Raw genomic sequence first — 19,976 nt, 5'->3', positions numbered from 1 at the left:
AGATAGTAATCTGGGCCTATTTTTACAGACCCACAAGTCATAGGATTACATGTACAGTGATTTAAGAATCACGTGCCCCTGTTCATCAAATCTGAAGGAAATAGGAACTATGAAGGTATTATTTTTCTTTATAAATGTAGGGAATACCAGTAATTCCCGTTATGTATTCAAGTGATTAGCTGTCTTGCAGACCCAAATCATGTATGGCACATCCAGCTATCTTTAGCTAAAAGCAGTTTGCACTCTGGAATTTGTACATTCACTTTGGATTTTACAGGTATATGTTGAGAAATCTCAAAAATGCTTGAATGGATGCAATCCTGACTGAGCTTGTCTCTCCTGAAAAGTGAGCCTTCTTTATTAGTTTTACCTTCTTCTGTGTAAGAAAATGAAATTTTTGACAGAATCTACTGTAATCCACAGAAATTGAATTGAATTGTCTGAGAGGGAACTAGAATTGAGTTTTTTGTACTTACGACAAACCCTAAAAGTTGTAAAAGGAAAACTGCCAACAAAATGTTAATGGTAAGAACGTGTTCGGAATTTGTCATTATCGTCATATCATTGAACTAAATGAGTATTCTAACCATTTGGGATCTGAACAACTTTACTACGGGTTTCAAGTACAGAATAGAAATTTGAGCATTGCCTTCTTGTATCTGTGTTAGATCAGGAGATACGTCACTCAGGGTTTAGACCACTAGCCTTTTCTCAGGGTGCATCTTGAAGGAATACAGCATCAGAGTCACTGTGGCCAAAACATTCTCAGATCGGATCAAATAGTATGTCAGTTGCTGCCTTGAATAGAAAGGTGAGTGGACAAGTATGTTGTGTCCCCTGAATTTTTTTATGAAGGTCTGTGGTTTTCCAGCCCTGGATCAATGCCTCCACCATCATCCATGGTGGTTATTGCAAGTCTATGGTCAGAGAGTAGAATCTCAGTGTTGAAGTGCTGCACCTCATATGTCATGTTTCCAACTATGTGACATGATCACCCCTCTCCTCCACTTTGGCACTATTCAATTGTATGGCTAATTCCAAGGGTATGTTTTATATCAGGTCTACTGGGCACCTAGGGCTCTCAATCCACACCAATAGGAAGTGAAAAGTGAGTGAGCCTCTATTTAATGGAGCACAGGGAAGTAGCAGTTGCAAAATCAGGGAGCGTCTCTGATTGTCCATTAGTTGCTTGCCCTGGACCCTTTCAACTGGCCTCCAACTTTCTGCACACTCTCACCATTATCCTTGGTCATGACGAATCACAAGTACCAGTAGCAGAGACCACTGGAGTTCGGCCTGCTCCGAACTCAGTGCATTTGGTCTTGTCATGTCAAGGGATTCCTGGGTCACACTGTAGCTGCCTCTATCTAAGTACACAAAAGAACTACAATGGGTGTGGCTCTAATCAGTAAGGCTGAGCCCTTAAAACACAAAACAACCAAAGATGCCAATACTGATAACCATTACAGTAACTTTACCAGGCATAAGTGGTACCTTTTGTGCCTGGTAAAGTTACTGTATTGGTTATCAGTATTGGCATCTTTGGTTGTTTTCTATCTAAGTACAGTCCGTGTCCAAATGGGTTCTCTGCGTGTAGCTGTTGCAGTGGCTTTACTCAGCCAAGAAGCATTATAAATTTACCAGACAACATTTTTAAAGAGAGAACAACATTATCCAGATGCCTGACTTCTGGTTCTGTGGTTTCACTGAGCGAAGTCTCTGTTGCTCCTGCTACCTCCTCTCTAATAGCCAGGCATCTCCTCTCTCGTTGGGTGTCCTCCGTGGTGCCCAGTAATGACACAACTACTTTTGCACTGGCCTGCTGCTGGGCGGCCACGCCTCCCTCTCTCTCCTGCTGCAAGGAGGGGGGGATAAAGAGAAGATTCTTTTGGGCAGTGCTGCCACAAGCAGCCCATACTCCTTCCATGCTCCCCCACGTCACAGGGGAGAAAGGACTGCATTTCCTGGGCTCATTTCCTGATTTTCCCCACACTGAGAGAAAAGTCACTGCACTTCCTGGGACCAACACCCAGTGCTCCCCTAAGCCAAAAGGGTGGAGGACACAGCGCTCCACACTCTCCATGACAAAGCAGGTCAACACCGTCTCCTCCTCCTTCTTCAACACCCTTCGCATGCTTCGCAGGATCTTCAAGTTGATCCCCACTGAAACTAGAAGGACAGTCACCCAGGCCCTCGTCAGCAGCAGACTAGACTACGGCAATGCACTCTACGCAGGAGCCCCGGACAAACTCCTAAAACGACTCCAACGTATCCAGAACGCCACCGCACACCTGATCCGCGACATCCCCCGCCGCAGCCACATCACACCCCACCTGAAAGACCTGCACTGGCTCCCCGTCAACAAGAGGATAACCTTCAAACTCCTCACCCACGCACACAAAGCACTCCACTCCACGACACCTGACCAGCATACCTCAACAGCCGACTCGGCCTCTACACCCTCGCCCACCAGCTCCACACCGCAGACCACGCCCTCGCCACTGTTCCCCGCTTCTGAAGAGTGACCGCCAGTGGCAGATCATTCTCCCACCTTGCCGCCAAGACGTGGAACACCCTCCCCATCCACCTATGGCAGCCCAAAGACCTCCTAACCTTCAGGAGACTCCTCAAGTCCTGGCTCTTTGAACAGTAGAAGCCTCCCCCCCTAGCACCTTGAGACCCCCACAGGTATGCAGTGCGCTTTACAAATGCCATGATTGATTGATTGATTGATTGATTGAGCCCAGGAAAGAGTCAGAAGCAAGGCCCCTAACAGAAACATATACATCACGTGGCCGTCGGCATATGAGAGGGGCTGACCAGGAAATAAGAAGTCAGGGGAGTCTGACAGGAACTCAATTGAGACACAGAAGGAGTAGCATGGCACCTTTGCATGCGCATGAGTAGAACAAAGAAGAGGATGTCTGCCACTCCTTCCAAATGCGTCGGACATGCAGACCAACCTCTAGAAAGGTAGTGTCCAGAGAAGAGGACGAGGCCTCTATGTAGCCTTTTTGCCATCTACTGCCCAGCTGGACTGAAAGAAAGGGCCATTATGATCATCCCTGGCCAGAGGAGAGATCCTTTGAGTCTAAGGACATAGCCGTTGTGGAGGACTGCATTCCTCATGGAGGAGGGATCTGCAATGAAACTACCCCTACATGTAAGTATCCCTGTGATAATGGGCACGCTACATATGGGAGAAATCTACAGAGCTGCTCATGCCAGAATATGTCTCCTACTGCAGAAGGGTGCAGCAGGAGACACATACATGCCTTGAGCATAGATGGACAAAGAAGGGCTAAGAAACAAACAGCCCCCATTGATGGACAGGGCAGGATCTCAAGCTTTGAGAAGAACACTGAGAGTATAAACATAGCTATAGGTGACATCAAATGTCTGCTCAGCAGTCTCTCAGGGGAGTAGACTGACACATGTTCTCCAGAGCCTGCATCCCCACAGTAACACTTATCAACACTGAGCATGACGAACTGCATTTAACTTATTCAGACTCCAGATCTGGATGTCCCTGAGGGAGATATTCCCTGACAGGCCAGGCGCACGAGGACTGATCGCAGAGAGCATCGAGCTTGAGGAAACCAAAACTGATAGATAAATTGAGAGAACGAAGGCGGTAAGACACAGGGCAACCCTGGGCCGACATGGGTCTCCAGGTTGTTTTCTTCTAAAACATCCTCAAAAGGGACTACCCACTGAAATCCAGACCGGAATGGATGGTGTAGTAGGGCTACACTCCAAACCTTGGTGGGAAATGCCAGCCCACATACAACACTATTATCGGAAAAGACAGGAGAAGGACAGGGAAAAGCAGGAGCAGCCCCAGAGAGGCACCGCCAAACTGCTCCAACATAGGTTGAAAAAGACCACCCTTGAGATGGCCGCACTGTCCGCGAGCATCCAGATGACACCAGCCTCAAGGGGAGCTCTGTTCGTGGACCCAAGAGGGAATGCTCCCATTCCTGAGGTGAGGGAGACTGGGTTTACACCAGCCTCATAGAGTGCCACTGTCACAGAATGGGCCACATGGCTAACCGGTGCCATCTTAAAATGTACCACAATCAGAATGCAATAGTACCAGAACAGCCCCCACAGAGCATCCATCCCCAAGATCAAGCTCTGAACAACACACATGCATCGCACAATCAGATTCAAGGAAATCAGGCAGCAGCCACCCTACCACAACAGGGGCCAGGTGGTTGTCCAAGCATAGGGCAACTGTTTCAACAGAGAGGGAAATCAGTCCAGGAGGGACCGGACCCACAGCCACAGCAAGGAGGGGTGAGTATCTGGGGTGGCAACGCCCTAGAACAGTCACAGGGTACAAACACACTGTGAGTCCAAAACCCATCCCCTGAAAGGACCTATCCTCTTCATACCACTCCCAGTCACATTTCCCTACCTAGGACAACAAATGTATAAAGAACAGATGATGGACGGAATGCTGAAACAATCAACATTCACCCCAGGCACAGATCTGTGTTAAATCCATAATTTCTTTGCACACCACACCATTCCAATTTGGACCCAGCCCAAACTGCCAGGTCCTGTCCTCTCTGAACCAGAAACAAGGATTGTGGGATCAGCTTCAGAGCACCAACCCACATCAGCCAGGTTAGCTTGAATCTGGTAGCATAGGGAGCACGTGACCCATGTCTTGGCAAACCATTCCCTCTTAGAGTGAAAAATTTAAAAAGAACAGATGATGGACAGTAGGCTGAACCAATCAACAAACATTCACCTCCAGTTACAGATCTGGGTTAAATCCATGCTTTTTTGCACCCCCCCCCATTCAAGTTTGGACTTAGCAATATGCAACTCAGTCTTGACCATTCTCCCCATGGGAACAGTCTAGCCCGAACTGCCAGGCCAGGTCCTCCCTGAACTAGAAACAAGCATCCTGTGACTGGTTTTGGGGCACCACCGCTCATCAGCCAGGTTAACTGAAATCTGATGGTGTAGCGACTACGGGACCCACGTCTTGGCATACCCTTCCCACTTACCTGCCTTCAGACCCAGCCTTTTAGGGCAGCCATACTATGTCGACCAGTAATCCACAGTAGAGTTACAAATCCAGGTTCCTGCAGGGGCTGGGGCTTCCATTGCTCTTGGTCCCCCAGGGCACTGTTAGCCAACCTCAGCCCAGGGGGAGGACAGTTTGACGAGGGAGCAGGGCATGCCCCAAGCTGGTGCATGGAAACAGGCACCCAGGACCTCTCAACCAAGTCCAACTTTGGATGAACTATGCATATCTCAGCCGCCTCAGGGTTTACCACTAAGTGGAGTTCCTTCTTTAATTCCAAAATAAGATGAATGCTTTGATGTAGGGAGCAAAGTTCCTCAACATGCATAGGACAACAATGTCCTCAAAACTCCAAAGAAACTAAATTCACAAGACCTCAGGTCATGGGAAAAAATCCATTGAGTTTAATACTGTTTCCTCCATCTGGTTGAGCACACAAAGTTCCAAGAAAACACCCTACTCGTATTGCAAAGCACAGAAAGCACAGCAAACAAACACAATCCCAGCCATTTTCTTGCAGAACCATATGGGCTTCATGCAAGACCTTCAAACCACCTTTGGTATCCCTTGTTAAAAATAGCAACACAGGTAAACGCCCAGCAGAACCTGCACATGTCAGCTTAAGAACAGCTCAAAATTCTCAACTCTTCCAGAACAAGGGCATAACACAGAAACTCAGCCCAATTAGAGAAAAAATCATTACACACCACACGCAGAGACCCATGGGAAACACATATGTCAAAAGAAACATTGCCCTAAAAATCAAACATCCACTTCCCCTCACAATTGTACACAACACATGTAGGTCAAAAGGACACCTCCACGCTGATTAAAACGTCACACCCTTAAACAGAGTAGTCCACTGAGGAAGAGTAATATCCCCATCGCAGCAAGGAGAGTTTGGGAACCAAAATACAATCAGCATTAAATCAGCTTAAAGCTCACCCTTCCCCAAAAATCCTAGCACCTCTTAATCAGCTTAAAACTCACCATTTCACAAAAATCCTAGCACCTCCTTCTAGTACCCCACTAAAAACATTTGCTCGCAGTAAAACCATTGAGTGCAACATCAAATTGTACATGCAGGAATTTTCTAAAACAACTGTCTAACAATGTGTTTTTTCCAAGATAACCTAGAATGCACAGCTCTTATCCTATAGGTATGTGATCAAGCTGCAAGTGCACCATAATTGACGTGATCCGGCATCCCTTTGATCAAAGCTTTCAAAAGGGCTTTCACAAGACCAACCACTGAATTAACACAGATTTCAAAATGACTTTAAAACCATTTTTTAAAGAGACACTTTTGTACTGCAACAAGACCAGACAACTCTGGGCACCCAGACAACAGACATTTCCCCTGAAAATGATTCTACAATCTACAAATGTTTTCTAAGTTATGTAGGTTTGTACACGCTCAATTTAATTGGGGTGCTCTCGAGCCCCTCCAGAGCTATAGGTATGCCTAACCTCACAAACTCTACTTCTACATTCCTGCAACACATGTGCAGAGACATTTCTCACCACATGTACACCTGTACTGAACCAAAGGCTAACAATACTCACGCGCTACACGTTGCACTCCTACACAACACCTGGTTCCAACATATGACTGTTGTAGGTGCTCAAACCGTGAACAGGTCATGATACCCCATGCCGTAGATGGATACAGGCTTTACTTATCCCAGGAGATAGCCCCTGAAAAAGCAAAATACCTTTGTCACCTGTACCTAGGTAGGCTCAAGGACAAGATTCAACCCAAGAGAGTAGAACACCATAGGGCAATAGTAAACCTCACCCGGTATGAGACTAACCCCACAGCACTGTACCTTTTTACCAAACGTAGTGACATCCAAACCCAGGTAGACAGGATGGACAGAAGGGGAGCTATAGGAGAGGGCACTGTTTAGCCCGGGACTTCATAGAAAAGCGGTACATGGAGGTAGCAAAACCACTGCACCAGTGTACAAATATGTTTGCTCCCACCTCTGTCTGCAGTTCCATGTTAGCCCATAACATCTTTGTAACCACCTTCTTTAACCCCTTCGACGCTCATGACGAGCCCAGCTCGTCATGGAGTTTCCATTGATTTCAATGGAAATTACATTGAAATCCAGGAAGCAGCTTAGCATCCAAGTGGTTAAGGACAAGTGGACCCCAGGGGTCCAAAGCTAGCATAGACGACCCATGCCAAGAAATCTGGGATACTGAGAATATTAGGTACAAATGGTTGGAAGGGAAGGTGCAACCCCTAATGGTACAGAAACGCACACTAGATTCCCTGTGTTTCAGAGGCTAAGGAACCTTACCAATGGGCGGCCACAACAACTGTGGCATGATACTGCACATACTGGACCTACAATGGGGCACCACCAAGTTGCTGGTTATCTACTGGCAATGCGGTGACCTTGCCTACACCCAGCTCATTCCTGAATGGTGGGGCCTCTGCACCCTTATGACCATACACACCTCAAAGCTGGTTATCATTGGAGAGGATCTGTCAGAGTTATAGAAGAAAAACAGTAGCGGCTCCCCTAAGGGAGTGCTGCGGGCAGTGGGCGGGGTGGGGAAACACTAGACACGCATAACTATTTTATTATCAGTAAAGACAATGTCGCTGTATGCTATGACAACTGAATGCCCACTATTGAGAATGTCAGTAAAAATTATATCAATGACAGCTTCATTATTTGTAGAAGTTCTAAAGAACTTGTATCATTGCTGTCGGATTCACCTAAGACGACCTCCCCCTGAACCAAGAGTCAGAGATAAATAGTTAGACAGGCCCTGTGACCCCCAATCCACACCTGTTGAGTGACTAGTAACAGGTGTGGTCTCACTTAGCCCAAAGACAAACTTGCACCCAGGGAAAACCCTGATCAATCTCGCAGATAGACAATTATACCACAAGCAGGTCTGTGGAAATTGACCCGAATAAAATACATTTGGCCAAAGTCACGCCTTCCCCAAAAATACCACAAAGCTAGAGGCCACATGTAGATAGAAACTCAGGACATAACAAGCACATCGCACATAGTGATCAAGTGCTCCCCAACCAGACTTCGGAACACATACCCACTGGCAATCTGTGTCCTTATCAGATGACCAAGCTTGTTATTTGCGATTAAGATGCCTTCTCAAGAATGCAGAATTGGGTTATTGACCCTCATGAGATGTATATATTGTCGGCCAAAACGTTGCACTGCAAGAGATTTTCTTCAGAAGCACTCTGTCAATATACGCTCCCGGCCTCTACGTTTAATTAAACCAACTTGTCCCTTTTTTGCCAAACACCTCTTGTAGTTTCAGAAATTCATATTCGAGCCAAAAAATCTGTAACACAGAGAGTAAATCCTGATTGATAGAGTAGTCATACTATTAACAACTACTGCCAGAGCCCTTTTTAAATGTACCCTGACAATTTTGGGCAGCCTCTCAGCAGCTTCCTGCTGCAAAATCTTCCACACTTCATTGTATATTGCATCCACAAAGCACCTTTGACATGGTCTTCGTAGACCTAATAAAAAATCCTGCAATCCCATGTTCTCAGAAGGAAGGGACAAGTGTTCTTTCACCAGAGACTATGTAGAGTTTTTTAGCCACTTTAGCCATAACTTGACAACACTGTAAAGTCCACATTTGTAAAGCGCACAATCACCCGTAAGGGTCTCTAGGCGCTGGGGGCCGTCGGGAAGATTAAGCGAGCTATTGCCCAGAGTCACATGGTGCTGGGCTACCCTGCCGCCGGAGCCGGGGATCGAACCGTGGTCCCCAGATTCCAGCGTCAGTCGCCCTGGCCGCGGCGCCACACCTCTCCCCTAAGTTGTTAACACCCTGAGCGTTATATCTGCCGATATTGTGGGTCAGGCCTACAGGTCTTAAACCCATAGATGTCACCCAGAAAACAAGTCTGACATCTGTTAGTGTCTAAAGGCCCCACTAACCAATCCCTCTAGATTGGTATACCAGATGTGCAGAGCAGGAATATTGATGCATAAATATCATGGGACATAAATATCCCGGCAAAAATATCGTGGGGAAGAAATATCGACAACAAAAATATCATGGACTACAATATCAACTGACAGGTAAGTAATATCGATTAAAAAAACATCGACGTCTTAAATATCATTTACAAAAATATAGTTGGCACAAATATTGAATTATTAATAATGTTATGTATTTTAGTGTTTTTAATGGAAATTGTTTGTCATTTTGTTATGTTTTAAAATGTTACTAGTTAATAATTTATTTTGAGTTTAATTTTGTGTTTTTAGTTCTGTAGCGGGTTGTGGGTTTATAAGGGAATAGGGTGGGAAGTAATTTAATTATATAGATTTAAATAATAATTATAGTAGTTCGTTTTTTTTGTTGAATTTTGCGTTCTTAGTTCCGTAGCGGTTTGTGGGTTTATAGGGGAATAGGGTGGGAAGTAATTTAATTATATAACATGTATTGAATTATTAATGTGGTAATTTGATTAATCAATAATGGTTTAATAATTAGTTGTTAATTAATTTCAATTATTCACTTAATAATGAATTCTGCTAATTATTTAATTAATTTTAGGTGTGCGTTGTGGTGTTTATTTGTGTAAATGGCGTGAAAGGTGGTAAGGAATTAAATTTTTATTGATTAATTAATAAATATTTCTAAATTAATTTCCATTAATTATTTAGTAATTATTAATTTTAATTGTGTAATTAATTTTAGGTGTTTGTTGTGGATATTATGGGGTCGATTCCGATTCAGGAAACTAATCCGTATGACGATTTGAATTCGTAGCCCTTTCCGTACGAATCGTACAAATCCGTCCGAATCGCGTAGTACGATCCGTAGGAGAAAAATACGTCCGAATTTTTGCGAACCATACGAAAAGCAAGGGAAAATCCGTACGATACGTACCCTCACGGTGAACCGTATGAATCGTAAACATGCTGTACAACCCGACAAGTATGATTCGTATGGAACCGTCGTAAGAGCAATTCGCATGGAGAGCCACACTATCACATATGCTCCGTACCCCCTGCAATCATGGGGGTACGCACCGTACACCTATGCACTGTACACCTATGCACCGTACCCCTATACACCGTGCACCTACGCACCGTACCCCTACGCACCGTACCCCTAAGCACCGTACCCCTGCAATCATGGGGTGTACTCGCGTACCCAGGGGGGTCTGTTACGTATGCGTTTTAAGTCGAAATCTGCTTTTACGGACGTTTTGAGCTCCCATAGAAAAAGAGTCGTATGAAGTGTTGACGTGACGAATCGTACTTGCTGGGTCGGAAAAAGCTGCTTCAATCCGTACGGACTTCATGTACTGCGTGTTCCGAATGCGTTTTGTATGGATTTTTAAATCGTATGGTCTTTCGTAGGATTCGTACGGAGATCTGCTTTGGGTTCGGATCGTACTTCATCGTACGTACGGGCACGTTTAAGCTGTACGATTCGTACGGGATATATGCTCCGTACAGCTATTTATAGGGGATTTTACCGAATCGGAATCAGCCCCTAAGTGTAAATAATTAATTTGTATTATCTTTGGTAATAATAATATATTAAAATGTCTATATTAATTATGTTAATATTGGACATTAAATTTAATAAAAATGTTGATGGTTTTGTTTTTTATTGTTGTGGGATACAGCGCTTTCCCTACTGTTGCACTCACTGAAGTGGGAATAGTATTTTGTACCCCTCCGCAATCCAGCGCTTTCCCTACTGTTGCACTCACTGGAGTGGAAATAGTAATTTTTACCCCTAAGCTATCCAGCGCTTTCCTCACTGTTGCACTCACTGGAGTGGGAATAGTAATTTCTACCCCTCTGCTATCCAATGCTTTCCATACTGTTGCACTCGCTGGAGTGTGAATGGTAATTTTTACCCCTAAACTATCCAGCGCTTTCCTTAATGTTGCACTCACTGGAGTGGGAATAGTAATTTTTACCCCTACGCTATCCAACGCTTTCCCTACTGTTGCACTCACTGGAGTGGGAATAGTAATTTTTACCCCCTTTTCACTACTATTGTGTTTATTTTGTTATTAAATGTATGTTTTTTTTTAAATAGTTTAATGTGTTGATTAAATATAGAATATTTTATTTAATTTTAAATTATTTATATGTGTATATTGTATTTTCTATATAATTTAAAAAGTTTATAAATTAAAGAAAGATAATAGTTATTAAAATGTATTTAAGTAAATATATGTATATGTAAACTTTTATGTGTTTATATTTATTAAATTAAGTTTATTAGTTATAATTAGTTAAAATCTATATTAAATTACATTTATTTTGTTAAAAGTATTAATATTATTAAACTAATTTTATTTCATTTATGTCATTTTTTTAAGTCGATATGTTTTACTTCTATATTTTTTACATCGATATTTTTGTGTCGATATTATTGTACTTACCTGTTTATGAATAGGAAGTAGATATTTTTTTTAGCGATATTTTCACATCGATATTTTTTCAACTATATTTTTACTATAGATATTTTAACCATAAGAATTGTATGATCTATTGTGAAGCATGGTGTCTAATGTTTCCTCTGTGTAATTGGTGAATTGTTGCCAGTTTGCAAATCATGCAAATGTGGGACTGTTTGTGGTGTTTAAATCTTTTATCTTGGCCAGGCATGCTCTACATAAAACCTCACTCCCCTAAACCTGCCAATCTTTACTTTTTCAAATGGTTTTCAAATCAACATTGTCTCTCCAAAAGTCAAGCCCTTATACAGGTTGCTGGAAAATAAAAGATACAGAATAAATCAGATTAGTGCGAGTTAGCAGAGTTTTCTTAGCCCGTGAGGGTGTTACTTTATATTATTAAGACTCTGGGTCAGATGGGTTATGACCCGAAAAAGATGCAAACTTCTGTTCAAATGCTTTGAGCTACCCTTTGGTGGTGTTGGGCAATGTTCCCATTGTGTGCAATTAAATACTGCACGAGGAGCAGAAATGTTCACGCTGGGAAAAGGTTGAAGAATAGCGTGTTAAAACCAAGTTCACCAATTCAACAGCAGAGTGTTCTACGATATACTGTCTGTTCAGAATCAAGAAAACCAATCCAAATGATCAGGAAAGTGATGTGATTGTAATCCAAATGTATATACATGGAGGAATAAAGTATGTATTTTTCAGCCAAATGTAAAATACACGCACCCTACCTCAGCGGTGGTGGGCCAGATGAACCAGAAGAGAAGTCATCAAAGTTGACAAAGTAGCCAGAGGCTGTTCGATCTATTTGAGCTACCTCTGTAAGTTGTATAGAACTGAGAGTTAATTCAATTGGTAGTATGTTTCTGTAGATACATCTCTGTTTGTTTGTAGTATAGAAATTTATGTTTCTATACATTTTGTTTGTAAAGATATTGTTGATGCAACAGGCAGAAGTGATACTTCAGTGTTAGCAGTCCCCAGCAGCAGAGAAGAAGCTTCAGTGCTGATAAATGCTTGCATCAGGACTTCCTGTAGGGTAGTGAGAGGAGACAAGCAACTACCCAAGAGCAGTCTTGGCCTACTGTACAGAACTGGCCACATAATGAGGTTTGATGAGAGTTACCAACAAAAATCACTCATTTTTAAACCAGTACCGTTCTCGTGCCATCAATGGCCAGGACAGGGACTGGCGCTCTCTAAGATGGCCCAAATCCCTTCTTGTCTACTGTCTTCTCCCAAACGAGATTCCTGATCTTAGGAATCCAACCAGGAGTTGCTGGTGTGCCCTTCAATTCTCCAGGGGTGTAATGTTTCTGCTGGGCGTTGCTCTGAGCTTCTGAAAGTTGTTTAGAACCTGTAACATATTCAAAAGTTCATTGATGTCAAATTATGTTTTGTAGGTCACTATAATGGAACTGTCAAGGTCCGGAACCCACATCTTAACCCCAAACAGGATCTAATACGGAGTCCGACCACCCAGCGATTTTCTAGGCAGATTATTCAGGGCTCTCTGTACCCCATATGGCCTGACCCTAATACCTTAGCTGTTAAAGAGTGCTTTAACTCCCAGTTCTTGCTCTCCACTAGTGAACAGTCTAAATATCGAGTTTTTAATTTCTACATGCAATAAAATCGAGTTGGATAATTGTTGGGATACAACATCTAAATCAAGAATATCGACAACCAGAATATCGACTTGAAGGTAAGAAATATCGTTTTTGTTAATATCGAAGTTAGTAATATCGATGGCAAAAGTATTGATGTTACTAATATCTATATTTATATTAGTGTTATGTATTTTATTATGTATTTTATATGTTTGTGTTTATATTTTTTGTTAATTATTGTACTAGTTTTAGAATATTTGTATAACATTTTTAGAAGTTATTAATATTTTTCTTAAATAAATAATGCATTTTAGTACTGTAGAGGGTTGTGGGTTTATAGGGCAATAGCGTGGGTAGCAATTTAATTATAGTAAATTAATTTTAGTTTTTTTAGAAGTTAGAAATTATTTTAAAGTAAATGTTGCGTTTTAGTTCTGTAGCGGGTTGTGGGTTTATAGGGTAATAGGGTGGGGAGTAATTTAATTGTAATTAAGTAATTATTTATTTGTATTTATTGGTATTGATAATTAATTTTATGTTAAATAAGTACTAATTGGTAATTAATGTGTATTATTTGGTAATTGATTTTTATTAGTTGCTAAATATTAGTATTATTTATTATTGAAGTGTGTTGTGAGTTTATAGGGCAATAGGGTGGGAAGTAATTTAATTGTAATTAAGTAATTATTTATTTATTTGTTGAGTATTGATAATTAATTTATTGTTAATTATTAATTGGGGATAACTATGTAATAATTAATATGTTGTTGTTTTGGATTTGTTTTTATTGTTCATAGATTAATAATTGGTCATGAATTTTGATTAAATAATATTTATTGGTATTTATCAGTAATGTTTTGTTAATTATTTATTAATTGGTAATGATTTGTAAGTAATTTTTGCTGGTATTGTTAATTAATTTATTGTTATTTAATAACAAAATTATTATTTATTTATTTATTTTTTTTAAATTATTAGTAAGTTGTATTTATATGCAATTGGTTCATTGTCTCCTTCATTGAATGTGACATATGTATACCCTGATGCCCCCACAATTATATCGATCACCAGGTTTGTGGTGTTTACAAGTGTGTATGTTTTGAAGTTAACATGTCAGCTTGTACTAAATATAGTATTTGTGTGTGTTCAGCTGACCAATACGTGCTTGAAGAGCCTTGATGTATCAAGTCGTAAAATGGCTTTACTCACACTATGCGTAGTCTGGAATGTATGTTTTGCCAACGTTCAGGGCACCCAATATTGAGTAGAGTTTCTTTAGAGTATTTGATAGAAGCACACACTTCTCAAGGAAGTGTGTCGTTAGACAACTTGTATTCTAAAAATAATTCTCCTATTTTTAGGATATAAGTTGTCAAGTGAAGGCAGAAGCCTCTCGTTCTCATTTGCAGCGGAGTGGATTGAGACTCAATGCCGTGTGTGTTCTGAATGAGGCAGCAAACCATCATGTAAGGTGTCTTCCCTGTCCCATGACATGCAGGTACTGTATGGTGAGGTGTGATTGCGGCTCTGTGTTAATGTCACCCCACTTAACTTGAGTGGCTATCAAGGAACAATGTATTAGAATGTGCCCTTGTGGTAGCCTCTCTTCTTCTACCAAGGAAGAAAATTGGTAGAATCGTCTCCTCTCTGTACAAGTCCCCAAGTGTGTGGATATCTGCCTCATGCAATTCTTGGATTGCAGCCTCCGTAATTGTTGCCTGGCCCCTGGGAGATCCTTCTAGGGGTATAGCCGGGCGTACGGAATAATGCCCTGTGTTATGTAGAGGCTCCTGTGCAACAGCGTGTAACAGGGGCTTTGGAGGCCTCGCCTTTATGCCCGGGTAGAAGAGCCTGATAATCCGCCCCAATGAATAGGGTGGCTGTGTGGTTTCTGTGTCCTCGCGATGTTGCTCTGATAACCACTAAGCTATCCACTGTAGTTGAGCTGCTAAATAGTAGTGCTCAAAACATGAAGCTGCCAAGCCTTCCTTGTCTGTGGGTAAATATAGCTTCCTCAGTGCTACTCTATGCCTGGCATTGCCCCATATAAGGTCTCTTACCAATATTTCTAGCGTGACAAAAAAGGATGGCAGGAATGCACACAGGTATGTTTGTAAAGTAGTATAAAAGTCTTGGGAAGATTACCATTTTTGCTACTCTACCTGTTACAGTGAGGGGGAGTGTGCCCCAGAATTGCACCTGAGAGCAAATGGCCATCAGTGTTCAACCCAGGTTCCCGTTGAGCAAATCTTTCAGTTGGGGATAGATTCAGATACCTGGATAGCGGAACGTGTCTTCCCTCCACTGAACCCTTTTGTCGTTAATAATTATGCCCGGGTCGTGGTTCCCTTCTCCGAACGAGTATAGGCAAGACATGTCTATGTTGACTTTAAGTCACAAGACGGCAGCAAAGTCTTGTAGGATTTGTGTCAGCCACCTGGGGACCCTCTCAATATCTCTATGATGTAGATAAGAAGGTCATCTGTGTAAAGTGACACTTGGGGGCGATTCCGATTCGGGAAACGAATCCGTACGACGATTCGTATTCGTAGCTGTTTCCGTACGAATCGTAGTAATCCGTCCGAATCGCGTAGTACGATCCATAGGTCAAAACTCCGTCCGAATCCTTGCGAACCGTACGAAAGACAAGGGAAAATCCGTACGACATACACCCGTACAGTGAACCGTACGATTCGTAAACATGCCGTATGACCGGCCAAGTACGATCCGGACCGGGGACTGTGTACGCGATTTGTACGGTAAACATTGCGTATAGGCAATTCGTATGGAGAGCCACACAATAACATACGCACCGTACCCCTGAATTCAAGGGGTGTATGCACCGTACACCTACGTCCTTGAGGGGTACGGACCGTACCCCTAGGCACAGTACACTGATATTCATGGGTTGTACAAACTGGGATATACGCACCATACCCCTGAAATCCGGGGATGTACGCAGCGTAGACCAAAGCACCGTACCCCTGCAATCATGGGGTATACGCACCGTACCCGGGGGGGTCTGTTCCGTATGCATTACGTGGCAAAATCAGCTTTTCCTGACGTTTTAAGCTCCCGTAAAAAAAGAGTCGTACGGAGTGGTGTCCACACTTTGCAATATCTTTATTGTTATGAGTTATATTGTAGTGGGAATGGACAATGGTGCCTCTTTAGTGTTCAGCACCTTCACTGCGTTAAGATAGGTTTTAGTGGGAATAGTAATTGTTGCCCTCTTAGTGTCCAACACCTTCCCTGGATTTATTTTATCTTGGAGTGGGACTAGTATATTTCACTAGTTTACTGTCCTAAACATTCCCTGAGATAAATTTTTTTGCAAGGCAAAAGGTTAATGCCACCTCTTTATTGTGCCACTGGATTCAATCTAGCCTGGCTGAAGAAGGGTGAATACCCTGAAACCGGTCCCAGGATGCTTGTTTCCAGGCCAGGGAGGACATGTCCTGGCAGGTCGGTCTGGACTGTTCCCATGGAGCACAGGCTCAAGACTGATTTGCATATGACTAGGTCCAAACTGGGTGGCGTAGGGGGCAAAAGAACGATGGATTTAACCCAGATCTTTTGACTGGGGGAGAATGTTTCCATTGTCAGCATTCCGTCCATCATTTGTTTGCTGTAATACCTCTTTATTGTCCAGCACCTTTACTGATTTAAATTAGATTATAGTAGGAATAGAAAATGTTGTCCCTTAGTGTCCAATACCTTCCCTAACTTATTTTATTTTTGAGTGGGAATAATATATGTAACCCCTTTAGTATCCAAAACCTTCCTTAAATATGTTTTATTACAGTGGGAATGGACAATGTTGTCTCTTTAGTGTCCAGCACCTTACCTGCATTAAGTTCGATCGGAGTGGGATAAGTAAATATTGCACCTTTAGTGTTCAACACCTTCCCCAAATTATTTTAATTTAGAATGGGACTAATATATGTAACCCCTTTAGTGTCTAAAGCCTTCCCTGGAATAAGTGTTATTGTAGTGGGAACATACAATGTTGCATCTTTAGTGTTCAGCATCTACTCTGAGTTAAGTTAGATTGGAGTAGGAATTGTAAATGTTACTTTTTTTTAGTCCAACACCTTCCCTGACATATTTTTTTTTGGGAGTATGAATAGTATATTTGACAATTATAGTGTCCAAAACCTTCCTTGAGATACGCTTTAATGAAATGGGAATGGATAAGGTTGGCTATTTAGTGTCAAGCACTTTCCCTGAGTTAAGTTCGATTGGAGTAGGAAAACTAAATTATGCACTTTTCGTGTCCAACAACTTCCTTGAATTATTTTATTTTGGAGTGGAAATAATATATTTAACCCTTTTAGTGTCCAAAACCTTTCTTTCCTGAGATAGTTTTTATTGCAGTATGAATATACAATGTTGCATCTTTAGGGGTCGATTCCGATTCAGGAAAAAAAGCGTCCGTCCGAATCGTATCCGGAGCCCTCTCCGTACAAATCGTACACGTCCGTCCGAATTGCGTAGTACGATTCGTACAGACAGTTTCCGTCCGAATCGTCGCGACCCATACGAATTGCACCGGAGATTCCGTACGACTCGTACCCTCACAGTGGACTGTACGATTCGTACACATGCTGTACGACCCGACGAGTACGATCCGGACCGTAGAATGGAGACGCGATTCGTACGGTACACGTCAGGTAAGTGCGATTCTTATGGAGGGTCACACATTTACATACACACCGTACGGTGCGTACACCCCATGATCTCAGGAGTATGCACCGTACCCATGAGATCATGGGGTGTACGCACCGTACCCCATGATCACAGGGTGTACGCACCGTACACCTTGCGATCATGGGGTACGCACCGTACACCCTGTGATCATGGAGTACGGTGCGTACACCCCACGATCGCAGGGGTACGCACCGTACCCATGCGATCATGGGGTGTACGCATACACCCCATGATCGCAGGGGTACGCACCGTACCCATGCGATCATGGGGTGTACGCACCGTACCCGGGGGGGTCCGTTCCGTACCTGTTTCGAGGTGTACTCTGCTTTTCCGACAGTTTTCAGCTGCCGTAGGAAAAGAGTCGTACGGAGGGTCGGCGGGACGAATCGTACTTGCTGGGTCGGGAAAACCTGCTTCGAACCGTACAAACGTCGCTTGCTGCGTGTTCCTGTGGCGATTCGTACAGGAATTCGAGTCGTACGGTTCCTGGTACGATTCGTACGGGGAGCTGCATTGGGTGAGAATCGTACTACGTCGTACGTACAGGGACTTTGCACGGTACGATTCCTACGGGAAAAAGACTCCGTTCGGCTATTTGGAGGGCTTTTCCCCGAATCGGAATCGGCCCCTTAGTGTCAAACACCTTCCCTGAGTTACATTAGATTGGAGTAGGAATAGTAAATGTTACCCCTTAAGTGTTCAACACTTTTCTGACTTATTTTATCTTGGAGTGGAAATAGTATATTTAATCTTTTTAGTGTCCAAAACCTTTCCTGGGATAACTGTTATTGCAGTGTAACAGGTTAATGTTGCCTCTTTAGTGTTCAAGACCTTCCCTGAATTAAGTTAGATTTGAGTGGAAATAGTGAACATTGCCCCTTTAGTGTCCAGCACCTTCCCAGAATTATTTTATCTTGGAGTGGGAATAGTATATTACATCCTTTTGGTGTCCAACCATCTTGAACCCACGCATGGTTTCAGCCGGATGGAGTCCAGACCCCCAAGTGGTACCCCTTGCAGTACTGGACCCATGGAATTGCTGCTAAAGGTGTCTATATAGCCCACATCTAAAGCTTGAGAAAAAGCCAGCCAAAAAGTGCTAGGAGTACTGAGAGGATACCTGGATCTACCTTTTTGCCATTCAGCCCATGGAACATTGAGTTTTGGCCTGACTTTGCAGTAGCTCTTCCTATGTTCTCTGCAACAGCAAATCCTGTTCAGGAGCTCCTCACAAAAATGGTATCTGGCATCATGGAGCTCTTATCAGCTATAGCCTGCAGCCTTGTCCTACTGGAGATTGTCAACCTCCCAAAAAAAGACTAAGGGCCTTATTATGAGTATGGCAGTTGTGGACCGCCATGCTCATGGTGCCGTTCTGATCACTGCTATCACTGCGGGTCTGAGTGTGACAGTCGGACTGCCACAGGACCACTGCATCTGCCAGATATCCAGGATCTAGTGGTAGTCGTGCAATAGAAGAGGGCAGCCAATTGCTGGTGGTACTACTGCAGCACAGCCGTGCATATTAATAGTTGCCTGTCCACGCTCCTTTCATGGCGGTGAGCCGGCCATGAAAAGGGTGGTGGAGAGTCAACTAAGGGGGCCCTAACAGGGTACCGTGCCGCTCCTGGGATAAATGTGGGGGGGCACATGTTTTGCACCCCTAGAATTGCACCCCAGTTCCTGTACTGTGCAGGAACGGGCTGCAGGTGCTGTCACAGCAGTGTCGGCAGTTAAGGCTCACCTATGAGCCTTATATAGCTTCTGCCATGAGACTGCCGCAGCACCATCCGCCTGCCATAAATTACAGTTGCAATCCAGTGGCTCCCATACAATGACGCCTCTTCCCCAGACACCGCTGGCTAACTTGCTCAGCTGATCTTTACCTTCTCAGACATTTTTTTCTTAAAATTTCTTCTAAGTCAGAAGTTAAGCTGAGACTGAGCCCAATCCACCTTGTGTATTCAAACTGTGCTCCCCTGTGGTTGGCCATAACTTTCAACTTTGTCCGGGTCTTGCATGACTAGGTGTCCTTGGTTGGCACTTTGATCTTTTTGGAGCTATATTTCACTTTATAATTTAAAAATTCATAGCTCTGGTTCTACTGATTGGATTTATGTTGTTTTGGTGTCAAATAATCTATTAAATTTTATTCAATTATTCTGGG

Source organism: Lissotriton helveticus, chromosome 3_1 (genome assembly GCF_964261635.1).
Source record: "Lissotriton helveticus chromosome 3_1, aLisHel1.1, whole genome shotgun sequence".
NCBI classification, from domain to species: domain Eukaryota; kingdom Metazoa; phylum Chordata; class Amphibia; order Caudata; family Salamandridae; genus Lissotriton; species Lissotriton helveticus.
Note: the sequence above shows the minus strand (reverse complement) of the source record.